The following is a 15,141-nucleotide window of genomic DNA, read 5'->3' as shown; positions in this document are numbered from 1 at the left end:
TCTCTCTCTCTCTCCCTCTCTCTCTCTGTCTCTCTGCCTCTCTCCCTCTCTCTCTCCTTTCTCCTCTCTCCCTCTCTCTCCTCTCTGTCCCTCTCTCTCTCATTCTCTCTGTCTCTCCTCTCTCCCTATGTTTCTCTCTCTCCTCTTCCTCTCTCTCCCCTCTCCTCTCTCCCTCCCCCCTCTCCTCTCTCCCTCTGTCTCTCTGTTTCTCTCTCTCTTCTCTCCCCTCTCCCTCTCTCTCTCCTCTGTTATTCTCTCTCTCATTCTCTCTCTCTCTCGTTCTCTCCCTCTCTCTCTCCCTCTGTCCTCTCTCTCTCTCATTGTCTCCCCCCTCTCTCTCTGTCTCTCTGTCTCTGTCTCTCTCTGTCTGTCAGTCTTTCTCTCTGTCTCTGTTTCTCTCTCTCTCTCATTAACTCTTTGCAGCCTGATTTTCCACTTCATCACTGCTTTCTTCAGTTACCAATGATCTCTTAATTGCCAAAATCAGAAAACCTTTTCATTCAATCCTCATCCCTTTGGACTTCTCTGCAGCCTTTTACACTGTCACTCACCCTCTTCTTGATATTCTCATCTCTCTAGTTTTCAGGCCATTGATCTCTCTCTTTCTCTCTGTCTCTCTCTGTCTCTGTCTCTCTCTCTCTCTCTGTCTCTCTCTCTCTCTGTCTCTGTCTGTCTGTCTCTCTCTCTGTCTCTCTCTCTGTCTTTCTGTCTGTCTCTCTGTCTCTGTCTCTGTCTCTCTGTCTCTCTCTCTCTCTCTGTCTCTCTCTCTCTCTGTCTCTCTCTCTCTCTGTGTCTCTCTCTGTCTCTCTCTCTCTGTCTGTCTCTCTCTGTCTCTCTCTCTCTGTCTCTCTCTCTCTCTCTCCTGATTCTCCTCCTCCCTGATTGCTCCTTCTTTGCCTCCTTTGCTATATTTTTATGTGGGTCATGCCTGCTGACTACAGGTGTCCCACAAGGCACTGTCCTGGGCACTCTTCTCTTCTCCCTCTATATTATTTCATTTAGTGATCTCATCAGCTCCCATGGATTTGGTTTTAATCTCTATGCAATTATTATTATTCTCCATTATTCTCTCTATTCAATATTCAGATAATTTTCTATAGCTCTCAGAGCTACTCATTTTTTATTTTTAAAAATTATTTAATATTTTATTTTCCCCCAATTATATGCAAAAAATAATATTTAACATTCATTTTTTTAAGTGTTACTTTCAAATTCTCTCCCTCCATCCCCTCCCCTCTTCCAGAGCTATGTATCTAGCCCTGACTAATCTCTCTCTTGATCTCCATCTCAAGTCTTCAACTGTCTAATGGATGTCTTGAACTGGATGTCCTATAGGCATCTTAAACTCAAAATATCCAAAACCAAATTCATCTTTTCCACAAAATCCTCTCTTCTCCCTAATTTCCCCTTACTGATCATTGAATCCTATGGATTTAATTTTCATCTCTATGCAGATGACTCTCAGAGCTACTTATCCAGCCTTCACCTCTCTGCTGATCTCCAGTTTCTAATCTCCAACTGGCTCCTAGATTTCTTGAATTAGGTGTCCTGTAGATACCTTAAATTCAACATATCCAAAACTGAACCAATTATCTTTCCCCCAAACTCTCCCCTCTTCCTAACGTCCCTTTACTATTAAGGGTGCCATCGTCAAGTCACTCAGACTTGAAATCTAGGTGTTGTCCTCCATTCCTCACACTCTCTCAACACCCTACTTGCCCTCCTCCCTCTTCCGCCCCCCCCCACCATATCCAAGTAATTGTCAAGTCCTGTCCTCTCTACCTTCCTAACAACTTTCCTATATGTCCCCTTCTCTCCTCTTACATTACCACTAGTCAATTGTCCTGAACCTTATTCACCTCATACCTGGACTATTACAACACTCTTTCATTGGTCCCCCTGTCTCAAGCCTCTCCTGACTTTCTTTACTATTCACCCATCAGACTGATCTTCCTAAAACTCAAGTATGACCATATCACTCCAACTCCCCCTCCCTTTCAATAAACCATCACCTCCAGGATCAATATAAAATTACTATAAACCTCTGACTTTTAAAGCCCTTTCTAACCAAGGCCTTTCCCAGCTTTCCAGTCTTCTTACACCATATTCTTCTCTATATATGCTGTGATTCTGTGAGACTGGCCTCTTTGCTGTTGATCATACACAACTCTTTCTTGTAACTTTGAACATGTTCACTGACTGTCCCCCATGCCTAGAATTTTCCCTTTCATTTAAAATCCTTAATTCCTTGGCTTCCTTCAGGTCTCAGCTAATGTTTCATCTTCTGTAAGAAGCCTTTCCCAGTCCTTAATGCCTTCCCTCTGATATTATCTCCAGTTCATCCTGTATATATTTTGCTGTGCCAAGGTGTTTTCACATTGTCTCTGCCATTAGACTGTGAGCTCCTTGTGAGCAAGGACTGTCTCTTGACTTTTTCTGTATCCCCAACACAAAGCACAGTGTCTGATACATAATAGGAACTTAATGAATGCTTATTGACTAACTCTGCTTCTGACTTTTCCATACTTTACCACTGTGTCTCAGTTGTCTTCTCACCTAAAACTTCCCCCAGTTCCTGAGACCTCCTCACTTTACAAGATCTATCCATCCATCCATCCATCCATCCATCCATCCATCCATCCATCCATCCATCCCTGCCAACTTCTCAACCGTGGGATATCCCTCCACCATGTTGGAGCCCCTTTCCTGTTGGTGAGTTCCTCCCTGGGCCTCCATTTTGAGTGGGGTTCCAGGCTGGCCAGCCTTTACTCCCCTCCTGGTTCTGTCTCTAACTTTCTATACCTTGCTACCATGTCTCAGCAGCCTTTTCACCCTGGAACTTCGGGAAGCACTTGTGGCCTCCTTACCTGCTTTTCAACTCCCTTTTGTGTATTGTTAACAGTAACAGAGGGTAATTGTGAAGAACAAATGAGATAATTGTAAAGCACTCAGCACTGTGTCTGGCCCATAGGAAGCACTGTAAAAACATTGGTTATAGATGAAATAAAATGGTAGGGGCATAGGGAGGGGGAGAGGACAAAGAAAGGATCTTTAGAGGGGAGGCTGAGGGAAAAGGTAAATAGGGGTATAGAAGGGTGTTTAGATTTACGGGAATGGGAGGAGAGGGGAGGGATCCTTGGAGTGGGGTAGGCAAGTCATAGGAGGGCAAGGCAGTAGGTAAAAGTAAAGTAGAGGAGTCAGGAGGGAGAGGAAATGAGATATGCACTTACATAAAAACAAAGACCAGGAGTAGAATAGATTTAGGAAAGTATATGTCTATATATGTATGTGTATGTGTATATATATATGTATGTATATATCTATAGCTATGGAGAAACATATCTAGACTTTATTGTGGGGGGGGGATGTTGGGGGAAGGGGAAAAAAGAACAAAGTAAAAAGTGCACAGCAGAGAACCAAAGAAAATTCACAAAGAAGCAAAGAAAGGATGGACAATTCTCAACACAATGAATATTATTTATCATATAGGCTTTCTTGAAGTAAAAATTTATTGTTACATATTTTGAATACTCTCTTTATGGTCTGCTATGCACATGACATGCTTTTATTTCATTGTAACTTTGTATTTAACTTCTAACATTTAACTTTGTGATATACTTTTGTTTCTTTTCTCTATTCTCTGTGTTCGGGCATTTGAGTTTAAAATAAAATTTTAAAATAAATAAATATTAGCTATTATTGTCTTTCCCCCATTTAACATGAAAGCACCTTGAGGTCCAGGATTGACTTTGTTTTTGCTTGTATTTACTTCCTCAACACTTAACACCGTGCCTAGAATATAGTATGTGCTTAAAAAAATGTTTGTTGCCTTGTTTTCTTGCCTCAATACCTATCTTGAAGCACCTAGAACCTGCCCTGGGAGTTCCCATGGGTCTAGAGGCTTGGGGGATGACCTATTTCCCCAATTGTATCAATCCCCATGACTCTCTTCCCCATCCTCCAAGATAGTCCTAAGGTTGTCTGTTGAAACTTCTAAGGGGAAAGAAGAGACAAGCACTCTGCTGGAACTGCTGTGCCCAGGGGAGATAAAGCCCATCTTCCCATTTATGTCCTCATTTCAGCCACATCCTTTATTGGGTTGTGTGAGGACTATGCTATTAAAGCATATCTATCAGGAAGGAAAAGACTAATTCTAAGAGGAGAAATAGAGCTGTAACTAGCACACAGCTAACTGGGCTTGGTGACATCTTGGGGGATGGAGAATAATTTCCTCCTTGGGATTAACCATCCCCATGGTCCTCTCTCTCAGAACCTTACCTGCCAGTCCTCTGATGGCTCCTACAGCAACTGTTTCTGTACCAGGTTAGAGTTCTGTTGAGAACCATGAGGTTCATACAACCATACAGAGTTCAGATAAAGACCATGATTCATTTGCTTACACATTCACTCAATATTTATTGACTATGTATAATCTTTCAGTTCAGTTAATTGAGTCCAGACATCCTGGCACAGTAGAAAAAGCTGGAATCAGGGAATTTGGGTTCAAAACTCTCCCCTGCTACTTACTACCTGGGTGACCTTGGGAAAGTAATTTAACCCCCCTGGGTCTCAGTTTGCTTATCTATTTGAAAAAGGGATGAAGTGTTAGACAAAATGGCCTCTGAGGACCTTCTAGCAGTGAGTCTACAACTGATGCCCTCCTATGACTCAGTCACTTCATAGACAAAAACACATTTGTCCTTCCTTAAATGCCCCACTAAAATCCTTCTCCCTTCCCACTTTGTTGCTTTTCTCCAGCCTTGTTCAGAAGAGAACCACACCCCCACAGAGTATGCTTTTCCTTCCCTCTAAAAACAAATAATAATAATAACAACCCATATGGTTGCCTAAAGTTCAAAGGAATAACACCCAGTATACAACGGCAGCTGGGCTTTAACCCAAGAAATCAGAGGAGATAGTATCCACGCCCTGGCAAACACAGAGAGAAGACACCTGCATCCTAACTTTGTAGGGAGAAGGTTTTGCAGAGCTATATTGGGGGTCCCAACTCCTGGCTCTAAAATGTGCCAAGCCCTCTAGACTCTAGAGAACTAAGAGATGAGAAAGCAAAACAAAACAAAACACTCCTACAAGGCATTCTTTTAGATCCCAAAGCCTACACTGGGCTTTCTTTCCAGGCCATCTCCATTTTCATTGGACCATGTAATACTGTCCTCTGCTGGAGACAAGTAAAGCTCTTTGCCTGCTTTTCTGCACATTCAACTAAAATCTCCCAGCCTTGAAAGCTCCCCCTACAAGATCTTGGGAAATGGAGTGGCCAGAAGGGCTGGGATGGGAGGCAGCCCTGGCTTGGGAGGCAGCCAGAAAGGTAAGTTGGATACCAGGGCAAGTTGACACTCGAAAATACCAGACCCAGTCAATGTTTTCATTTTTCAAGTAGAAGCACGTTGTTCAAGACCAAGTACCATTCCAAAACAAGATAGCAGTAAGGAGAGTTATCAGGCCTGACCTGACGATCTTACCTCCACTCAGACAAACTCAGTACCAATTTCATAATCCTAAATGAATTTTACATGGCACTTTAACATATACTATTTCACTTGAGACACTCAAGGACCCTTCCAGGTGGGTACTAAAGGTATTAGAATCCCCATATTACAGGTAAGAAAACTAAGGCTTAATGACTTACCTGAAGCCACACACATTAAGAGTCTGAGGCAGGATTTGAACCTCAGTCTTCCTGAGTCAAAGTCCAGCACTCTACCCAAGGTCACCAGGTTAATGACAGGTCCTCTACTGAAGTATACATTATTCTTCCCCCAGTTTCCCAATACCTGATCTATCCCTGGAGCAACTTCCCTTAGTCTTACTATATCCTTAAAATATCAGGAATTCCTCTCTTCTTTTAAGACCCACCTCAGATGCCACGTTCTCCATGAAACCTTCCTTGACCCCTTCAGTCAAAAGTGATCTCTTCTTTTTCAGTCTCTTATCCCCCTATTTTAAGTTTCTCATAAACATTTATTATTTCTTATCATGCATCATAGTTAATTATATAGCTGACAGTGGGATATAGTGGATTCAGTGCTGGACTAGGAAGTCAGGAAGACAGACCTGGATTCAAACCCCATTCCTGACATTTTCTAGCTGTGTAGTCATTGGGAAATAACAATTCAGCAAAGTGAGGGGATTGGACTAGGTCAACTTTAAAATCTAAAGAAAGATTAGGTCTAAAGCTTTAGTCTATATCTAAAACTATGCTCCCCTTTCCCAGCTCATGATGACTCCCTAGATGACAGGAACACCTGCTTTAGAGTGCAGTCGCTCCCTCCACGAATACAGATCAACAAATCACCAGTCATTTATGGTCTTTGGAATTGCCCCAAGACACAGGTTAACTCTTGGTCACACAGTTAGTAAGTGTTAGAGACACTATTTAAACACAGTTCTTCACTCCAAGGCTGGGTTTCTCACCTTGTGCTCTGTCACTCTGCATTGATAAGTATTTAATAAAATGTGCTGAATGCAATTGAGTAGAAGATTTGATGGAGGAAGAGGAAGTATCTATAAATCTCCTGGAACGAACACACACACACACACACACACACACACACACCCCTTGTTTAGCCAGGATCAAGCAAAGATATTTTAAACCCTGCTTCCTCTGAACAATCCAGGATATCCCTGGAGTGAAGACTGGCAACAGGCGGTAACTTCCAGTTTTTTAACAGCTTGGTTAAGTTAGTCATTAACTGTAGCCAAGTTAGGTAAATATCCCGGTTATTTATGATCTTGGATAATACTGGAGGGGTCCCAGTTCTGGCAGTTATATCCTGAAACTGCTAAGGTGCAAGATTCTATTGTCCCTAACCAATTGTGGGCATAAAGTTTAGTAACAAATTGGAGGGAGAGGGATTAACAATGTACCCATTAAGAAATATTTTAGCCCAAGCATCTCAGTTTCAAAACAGAAAGGAGTCCTCTCTTCATGGGTGAAAATGTCAAGAACTAAAAGAAAAATATGCAAATTAAAATAAAAAATTAAAGCCCACCCACTTATTTTTTAAAATGTATATACATTTTCAATTGATATCTTTTATTTTTATATGACCAATTATGAATATACACTCCATCTTTTCCCTTGTAACAAAGAATAAAATAAGAGTTTTAAAAAATGAGCAAAATCAACCAACATATCGTATCTGATAGCATATATAATATCCCACATCCACAGTCTCCTCACACACGAGGGGAGGTACATTTTCTCAACTCTTCTCTAGGATCAAGCAAGCTTGGTCAGAGTTTAGTCTGAGATGTAATGGAATCTATAATCTTTTTGGTTATATATTATATATATATATATTATTTATAATGGCTTTTTGATCTTTGCATTTACTGTAGTAGATGTCTACATTCTTTGCCTGGTTCTGATGAATACTGTCTGCCTCTATTCAAATGAGTCTTCCCATGCTTCTCTGAATCCTTCCTATTTTTCTTCCTTTATGTTACAGTAATATTCTGTTACATTCACATGTAAGTTTATTTTAGTCATTTCCCAACTGTATTTTATATTGGTATTTCCAGCACCTAGTGCCTAATGCACTATGTATATGTATATGTATAATACATATGTATCAGGTGCTCAGTAAATGCTCTCTGATGATTTGTTGATTGATTAAACTGTCCATCTGCTCCGGCAGGCTTGTAGAAACAGTTTTGTCTTGTAAAAACCAGCTCCCAACAGTAAATTGTGGACACAGCTCTCTCCTAGGTAAACTTTAAAATCTAAAGAAAGATTAGATCTAAAACTTTGGTCTAGATCTAATACTATGCTTCCCTTTTCCAGATCATGATGACTCCCTAGATGACAGGAACACCTGCTTTAGAGTGCAGCCGCTCCCTCCACCAATATAGATCAACAAATCACCAGTCATTTACGGTCTTTGAATTACCCCAAGACCCAGGTTAACTCTTGCCTCAAGAACTCAGGTTCACTAACTCTCCTGTTAGATCTTTTCCAATAAAGAGACGGGTCAAAGAATCAGACAGTATTTCAAAAGCCAATGACTAAGGGAATCAGCAGGCTGAATGTCCTCCCACCCTCCCATTAGCTTATCATTTAAAGGAAATGCCAGTGTTTCCTCCAAATATAATCATTGCCACCATAGGAAACTGAAAGGTCTTTAACAAAAAGTAAACAAATAAGAGGAAAAGAACATTAGCTTTCTCTCTCATCCTGAAGAAGAAAAATCTTTCATGCTAGACCACAACTACTCAGATGTGATAGACTTCAGGAAGAACAAATTATACTTGAATTCTCTTCCACCTCTAGGTAACTGGATGCGGGGAATGTCTATGCTTTAGTACCTTACATCCTGATGCAGCTTTTAATGGTCTTTGTTTGGGGAGATACGCATTACAGGTATGTAGGAGTAAACAGAGTAATAAGCAATGATAGTACAATGACGTGTTCATTGATGTTTAACAACCAGTCTCAAATTTAATCTTCATTCTTACTATTTTCTCCATTGCTTTTTAATGTCTGAACCAACAAAACAGCACAAAAACCCAACAAAACAATAATTTAAGTCCTGAACTGTAGCATTTGCTGATTTCTGCGGTGTAAATGCCCATGCTAAAAATTTTACAACCAGCTTTCAAGAGCCAGTTTAAGCTCACTCTAGTATAACCCTGCTTATATAACACTTTATATGTATGCATATGTGTATATATGGGGGTATATGTATATACATAAGCATATACATGTATATATATATATACATATATATGTATACACTCACCTGAGCCTTGAAACAACCATGTGAAGTTTGTGTGTTTGGGTTATTATTATCTCCATTTTACAGAGGAGGAAGCTGAGATTCAAAGAGTTCAAATGATTTGTCCAGAGTCAAAAAGCATCAAATCAGCTAAATTTGAACCCAGAACCTGACATTGTTTTCCTTGTACCTTGCTGCCTCATCAGTTTAAAAATAAGTTTGTATTAGAGTGGAAGCAATAAGACCTTTTTTTCTCCCCAGAGTCCATAGACAGGCCTAAGGGAGTGTTTGATACTCCTCAGTTTCATCCCCTTACCCTGAAAGTCGAGGGAAGAAGTTGGTGCATAATTTGAATAATTCTACATTTATCCCCAAAAGGATTCTATTTGAAGGGATAATATGTATGTTAAGAAACTGGAATCTCTGCCATGTTTCTAGCCCTGTGGGAAATATTGATGTCTCCCACCCACTTGCTAGGGAAGAGTAGACCTGTTTGGAAGTAGTGAGGGTCAATGTGTTCCTGACATGCTGGAAAAATTATTGAGGAAGTCCAGAGGTTGCAAGGAACCACAGTACAAGAGAAGGCTTCAGAGGAAAACATACTGATCTGGAGTTCAGTCTGAGATCTAAGAGAATCTAAAATGGCAAGAACTCTAAATAGTTCTTTCCCTATAGTATTCATGACTGTTTGGTGACTTCCTGAAAAAGGGAATGGCCTAGTGCCATCTGCCGGAAACTGAAGTGAATGATAGATGAAGCAGCCACATAAACTGCAGGAGGAAACTTGTATTAAAAAACCCATTAGAGGCATCGACCACTGATAGTTCAACTGAGAGCAATGACTCTAAATGACTGGGCTAGATAAAGCTCTGGGAAAGGGTTGCCTGTAGGTAGATGTTATTTCTTATAAGTCTTGATATGAGTTCTATTTGTTTTCATTGACCTGTAAATACGCCTGTTTAATGAGCCTTGTAAACCATGTGCTTGCAAGGGGAGATAGTGACAACACCCTAGGTGGTATCAGATAATGGCATTTTCCAATTATCTGGGTGGGTGCGATGGACTAGAGAATAAAAAATCTCCTACATTGTATTTATGTCATTCATGTCATATCAGAGCCTATGAGAAGAGTTACAGTGAAATTAATAAAGAAGGCAAGGAAAGCTCCCCTATTCAATCCCTCCCCCTCCAACACTATCATCAAAGATTCACCTTCTTGGAATATTAAGAACTTTTTGAATCTTCAAGAGTTCACTAAGAAACTATAAATGCCCCTGAAAGGGACAATAATTTAAATTTCATCCTCATTTATTTTATTTAGTATCTTAGCAGAGACTAAAGCCCTTGTAATGAGAATGATAGGGAAAATCAAAAGGGGAAGTATGCGAAAGGAAGGGTAAGATGTAAACTTAATAGCTCTACCTAGGGCTGGTCCTCATTCTGTGAGTAAAGTACTTTGCAAACCTTAAAATGTTTTATAAATAGGATCAATTAAGCATGATTAGTTATACTTCCTTGGGCTGTGAGCTCTAAGTCTGCCTTCTGGTTGCCATCCTCTGGGGTCAAAATGGATCATTACATGGGTCTGAATTCTGATGTCTTCTGCTGTTTCCTTTTATAATGTGGTGGTCATTGTGTGGATTGTCCTCCTGCCTCTGCTCACTTTGTTCTCTATCAGTTCATACAAGCCCAATGCAGTTAAATCAAATTCCTTCTCTTTGTCATTTCTTTAGGTGCAAATGACATTCAAATATCACAATGTGTTCAGTTGTTCCCCAATAGATGGGCACTCACTTTTTTTCTAGTCCTTTGCTATCACCAGGAATGTTGTTGTAAATATTTTGGTGAACATAAGACCTTTCCCTCTGTCTATCATGGCGTTTTTCATCTGTAAAATAAAGGGATTAGACTAGATAATCTGAGGTCTCTTTTAACTCTAAATCCTATGAGCCTTTATTCCTATGATCCTTACCAAGAAAATATGGTAGCTTATTTGTGGACAAGCTGGCAGTAAAAGGAATCATTTGCTATATCTCCTTCCCAGGACCCTCCTTAGGGCAGTATGGAACCTAGGACAATCCCTAGAGTATATGAGCCAAAGGGAAAAGAAATCATCCTGTAATGACACTCCCACTCCTGACATTTTTATACTGATGACATCATGCCATTTTAGTCACAGCAATTCATAAAATTATGCAGTAGAGGGAGTGCCCACTAATGAAATCACAAACCACTGACATATGAAATAAGACTTCACATCAAAATGACATCAAGGACAGGTTTGAGGAGGGAAAGAAATCATAAAGGGGTGAAATTAGGCTTGGAGAAGGGGGAGGGTAATAGAATGAAAACGAGGGGTATGATGTACAAGTCTTCTTGAGAACCACCTGGTATGCCTTCTCTTCTCCCCCTCCCAATCCCCACCATGTTTCTCTATACCCCTGGGTTAGACTGGGGCTGGGAAAGGATACCCTGGGGACCAGATTTAATTGCTTCTGCGTTTGGAAACTAGTTTCATTCAGTATCACACATGCTTTTACCTTGACAGATGTGCCATCCCGTAGTTTTCTCTAAGTACAAATCTGGAAATAATTTAAATTTATAAAATTCAAATGGACAACCATAAGTCATGATAGAAAGAACATATCCTCTTATATCTGAAATAGCACCTAGCTCCAAAAAGCATAAATTAGATACAAGCATCCCTTTAATTCTCTCCTATTTTCCTCTCCAATCCAAGAGATGAAGAAATCAAATTCAGAGACCCCTAGAGGAATGATAGAAATCCTTAAAATATGGTCAAGGAAAAGAGAATACTAGGGAGGAAAGGCAATCAACAAATGTTTATTGAATGACTGTGTATGTCAGGCACCATGCTTTGTACCTGGGGATACAAAGTAAGGTAAAAGAGAGTGCCTGCTCCCAAGCAGCTCACAGCCTAATGAGGGACACAACATCCATGAGCAAAATTCAGAGGTAGAGGTCTGTTTTGGACACCCTATTATCTTCCTTTTCTGTAGCCTTTAATTCCTCCTTTGCCAAAGTCTCCCAATGAACACTGGACTTGAATTCAGAAAGATCCAAATTCAAATTCCAACTCTGACATTTACTAGCTGTGTGACTCTGGGCAAATCACATTCTCTGTGCCTCAGTTTCCTCTTCTGTAAAATGAAAGTGTTTAACTCCACGGCTTCTTAACATTCCTTCCAGGTCTAAATCTATGATCCCATCATTCTCCACTTTCTCATCCTCATCATATCCTTATTTATAAAGTGCCAGGCACTGTGCAATCCACTGGTAACACAGTGACAGAAACAGTCCCTGACCTCAAGGGGCTTATATTCTTTCCAAGGAGGTACCATGTCCATAAATAAGTGTATGTACAAAATATATAAAGTAAATAAAGGCTAATTTTGAAGTCTAGGCACTAGCAGCTGAGGAGGACAAATCTGGAAAGACCTGACCTAGAAGGGAGCTCAGGCTGAAATTTAGAGGATTTAATTAGAGATTCTAGGATGAGTAAAGGAGGACATGATTCCAGGCATTGGGGAATAGACTGTGTAAGACATGGAGAAGGGAGATGAGGCAGCATGTATGTGTGAGGAGCAATAAGAAGGTGAGTTTGGCTAGTGCCAGGTGTTTGTAAAAGGGGATGATTGTATGACACAGTAAGTTGAATCCAGGCTGTAAAGAACTTTAAATAGCAAATTGGTGTTTGCTCCTAGATAGAATAGGGAATCACCAATTTATTGAGTAGGGAAGAAACCTTGTCAAATCCGTGCTTTGGCAGCTGAGTGGAGGAGGATTGGAGAGGGGGAGAGATGAGGCAGGAGAACAATCAGTAGGCTATTGTAATAATCTTTTTCAAGATGTGATGAGGGCCTGACTTAGGGGAGTGATGGCGTGAATAAAGAATAGATCAATACAAGAAAGCTTGTGGAAGTAGGAACAACAAAATCTGACAAGTGATTGGTTATGTGGGGTAAGGTCGAGTGAAAAGCTGAATATGACTCCAAGTTTGCAAAGCTAGATACTGAGAGGATGGTGGAGCTCTTGAAAGAAACAGGGAAGTTTGGAAGAGAGTGGTTCCATTTGAGGGGAAATATAATGAATTCTTTTTTTGGAAATTGAGTTTGAAATGTCTATGGGACATCTTGTTTGGAATATCTAGTAGATAACTGATGATGTGATCCTAGAACTCAGGAGAGATGATAAGAAAATCTAGGGGAATGGGTGAACTCACAGAGAGAGAATGCAGAGAGGGGAAGAGAAGAAGGACGAGAAGAGCAGTACCTTGGGGGTGCACCCTCAGACAGGGCATGGAATATGGATGCTCCATTGAGGAGGACAGAGAGGAGAGGTCGGACAGGTAAGAAGAGAAGCAAGATATAGTAGCACCATGAAAATTCAGAGGAGACAGCATCAAGGAAGAAGGGAGTCAACAGGACCAAATGCTATAGAAAGGTCAAGAGCAATGTGGGATGAGAAGAGCCAATCAGGTTTGGCGGTTTAGAGATTGCTGGTCACTTCAGAAAGAGAGAGCTTGTGGCAAATGGTGAAAATTGAAGCCAGAAGTGAACAAGAGGAGAGAGGAGAGGAAGTAGAGGCAATGAAAAAAGGCAGTGTTTTCTGTAAGTTTGGTTGTGAAAGAGAAGAAAACCAGAGGGCAATAAGTTGAGGAGAGGGAAAGGTCAAATGAAGGTTTGTTTGTTGGGTTTTGTTTTGTTTTTAATGAAGGAGACACAGGTGTGTTTCTAGGCATCAGTGAAGGAGCCAGCAGAGCTTAAAGGTTAGAGATGGGAGCAATCTGGCAGAGGAGACAAGAGAAGCATAAGGGGCAGATGTAAAGGGGTTAGGTCTTCATGGGGAGAGAGACTACTGCTTCATCAGAGACTGCCATAAAAGAAGCAGAGACTACTGCCGTATATTTATCCTGTGTTCCTGGAGCACAGGAGAGCAGGCAGGAAAGGAATTCTTGTGGTGTCATAATGGAAAGAATTCTGTGTTTGGAGTTGGATAACTTAGGCTCAAATTCTGACTGTGCCACTTACTACCTGTGTAACCTTAGGCAAGCCATTTAACTTCCCTGTGCCTCAGTTTCCTCATCTGTAAAATGAAGGGAATATTCTAAATGCTTTCTAAGATCCCTCTCAGCTCTAAGTCTGTGAGCCTAGGTCTGCCCAGTTCCATGATTCTATATTCCAAGACCTTGCTTTCTGAATCTGAAAGAATTCTAAGTAAGATATTAATGACCTGGAAGAGATCATGTTGCCCAATCTCCTCCCTGAACAGGTGAGGAAACTGAGGCACCTGCCCAAGGTCACACAGATAATAAGAAGCAGAGCCTAGATTTGAACCCAGATCCTGTGCCTCCAAATGTGGCACTCTCTCCACCACACTGCTCTCAGGCTATCTGTATTGTTATTGTTCTCCTAAAGACCCCAGAGTCTTGAAAAGCCCCCAAAGTCATATAATATTAATGCTGGAAGGAACCTTAGATGCTGTCCCCACATCTATACATAGCAGGTAGCAACAGAGCTCAGACCAGAGACCACATGTCCCAGTGTGGTACAATTTGCTGGGCACTATATACACCACACTGCCTTCTTTTCTGTTTATAAGACTAGCTTTGGAAAGAAAAGAGAGAAAAGAAAAGACATGAACTTATTTCATGCTCTTTATAGGAAGCCACCTTAAATGAGTGGCACAGTGGATAGAGTGCAGGGATGGAGTGCTAGACCTACAAACAAAAAAATCTAAGTTCAAATCCAGCCTCAGACATCTATTAGCCATATGAGCTTGGTCAAGTCATTTAACTTCTGTTCTCCTCAGTTTCCTCATCTCTAAAATGGGGATAATAATAGCACCTGCTTCCCAGGGTTGTTATGAGGATTAAGTGAGATATTTGTAAAACATTTTGCAAATCTTAAAGCATCCTTTAGATTTTAGCTATTGCTATAATAACGATGATAATATTTTATTATTACATTTTATTGTTGTTCAGTTGTTTCAGTTGTGTCCAACTCTTCATGGCCCCATCTGGGGTTTCCTTGGCAAAGATATAGGGGTGGTTTGCTATTTCCTTCCCCAGCTCATTTTACAAGTGAGGAAACTAAGGCAAATAGGGTTAACTGGCTTGCCCAGGGTCACACAGGTAGTATGTGTCTGAGGCTGAATTTGAACTCATATCTTTCTGACTCCAGACTCAGTGCTGTATTCTCTATACCACCTAGCCACCTATTATATTATTATATATTAGTTATATATTATGTACAACATTTTATAATTTAAGTGTAATATGTTCTAATATTGTGTATTGCATATCATATTGTTATATATATGTATTGCATATCGTATTATTGTATTATATATATATATATATAAACTCTTCTACCCCCACTGC

The 15,141-nt window shown here is 40.5% G+C and overlaps 1 long non-coding RNA gene across 4 annotated transcripts in view; it reads right to left on the bottom strand.

Moving 5' to 3' along the window:
- The window catches only part of LOC138155576 (uncharacterized), a 76,618-nt gene that overhangs the window by 14,003 nt on the left and 47,474 nt on the right, over window positions 1-15,141 (bottom strand). Inside the window, exon 1 of one of the 4 annotated variants that reach the window (XR_011166877.1) lies at window positions 5,878-6,032. The exons of 2 other annotated variants lie outside the window; for them this stretch is intronic. This is a non-coding gene — a long non-coding RNA (uncharacterized lncRNA). Of the gene's footprint in view, window positions 1-5,650; window positions 5,842-5,877; window positions 6,033-15,141 lie in introns of those variants that run through there. One more of the 4 variants, XR_011166876.1, reaches the window with a different exon arrangement.

This window comes from Petaurus breviceps, unplaced genomic scaffold, assembly GCF_028583685.1.
Source record: "Petaurus breviceps papuanus isolate PSGF00001 unplaced genomic scaffold, PetGlider_PUasm1.0 91133, whole genome shotgun sequence".
In the NCBI taxonomy this organism is placed as follows: Eukaryota; Metazoa; Chordata; class Mammalia; order Diprotodontia; family Petauridae; genus Petaurus; species Petaurus breviceps.
The sequence above is the reverse complement of the archived record's forward strand: the minus strand, read 5'-3'. Positions and strand labels throughout refer to the sequence as shown.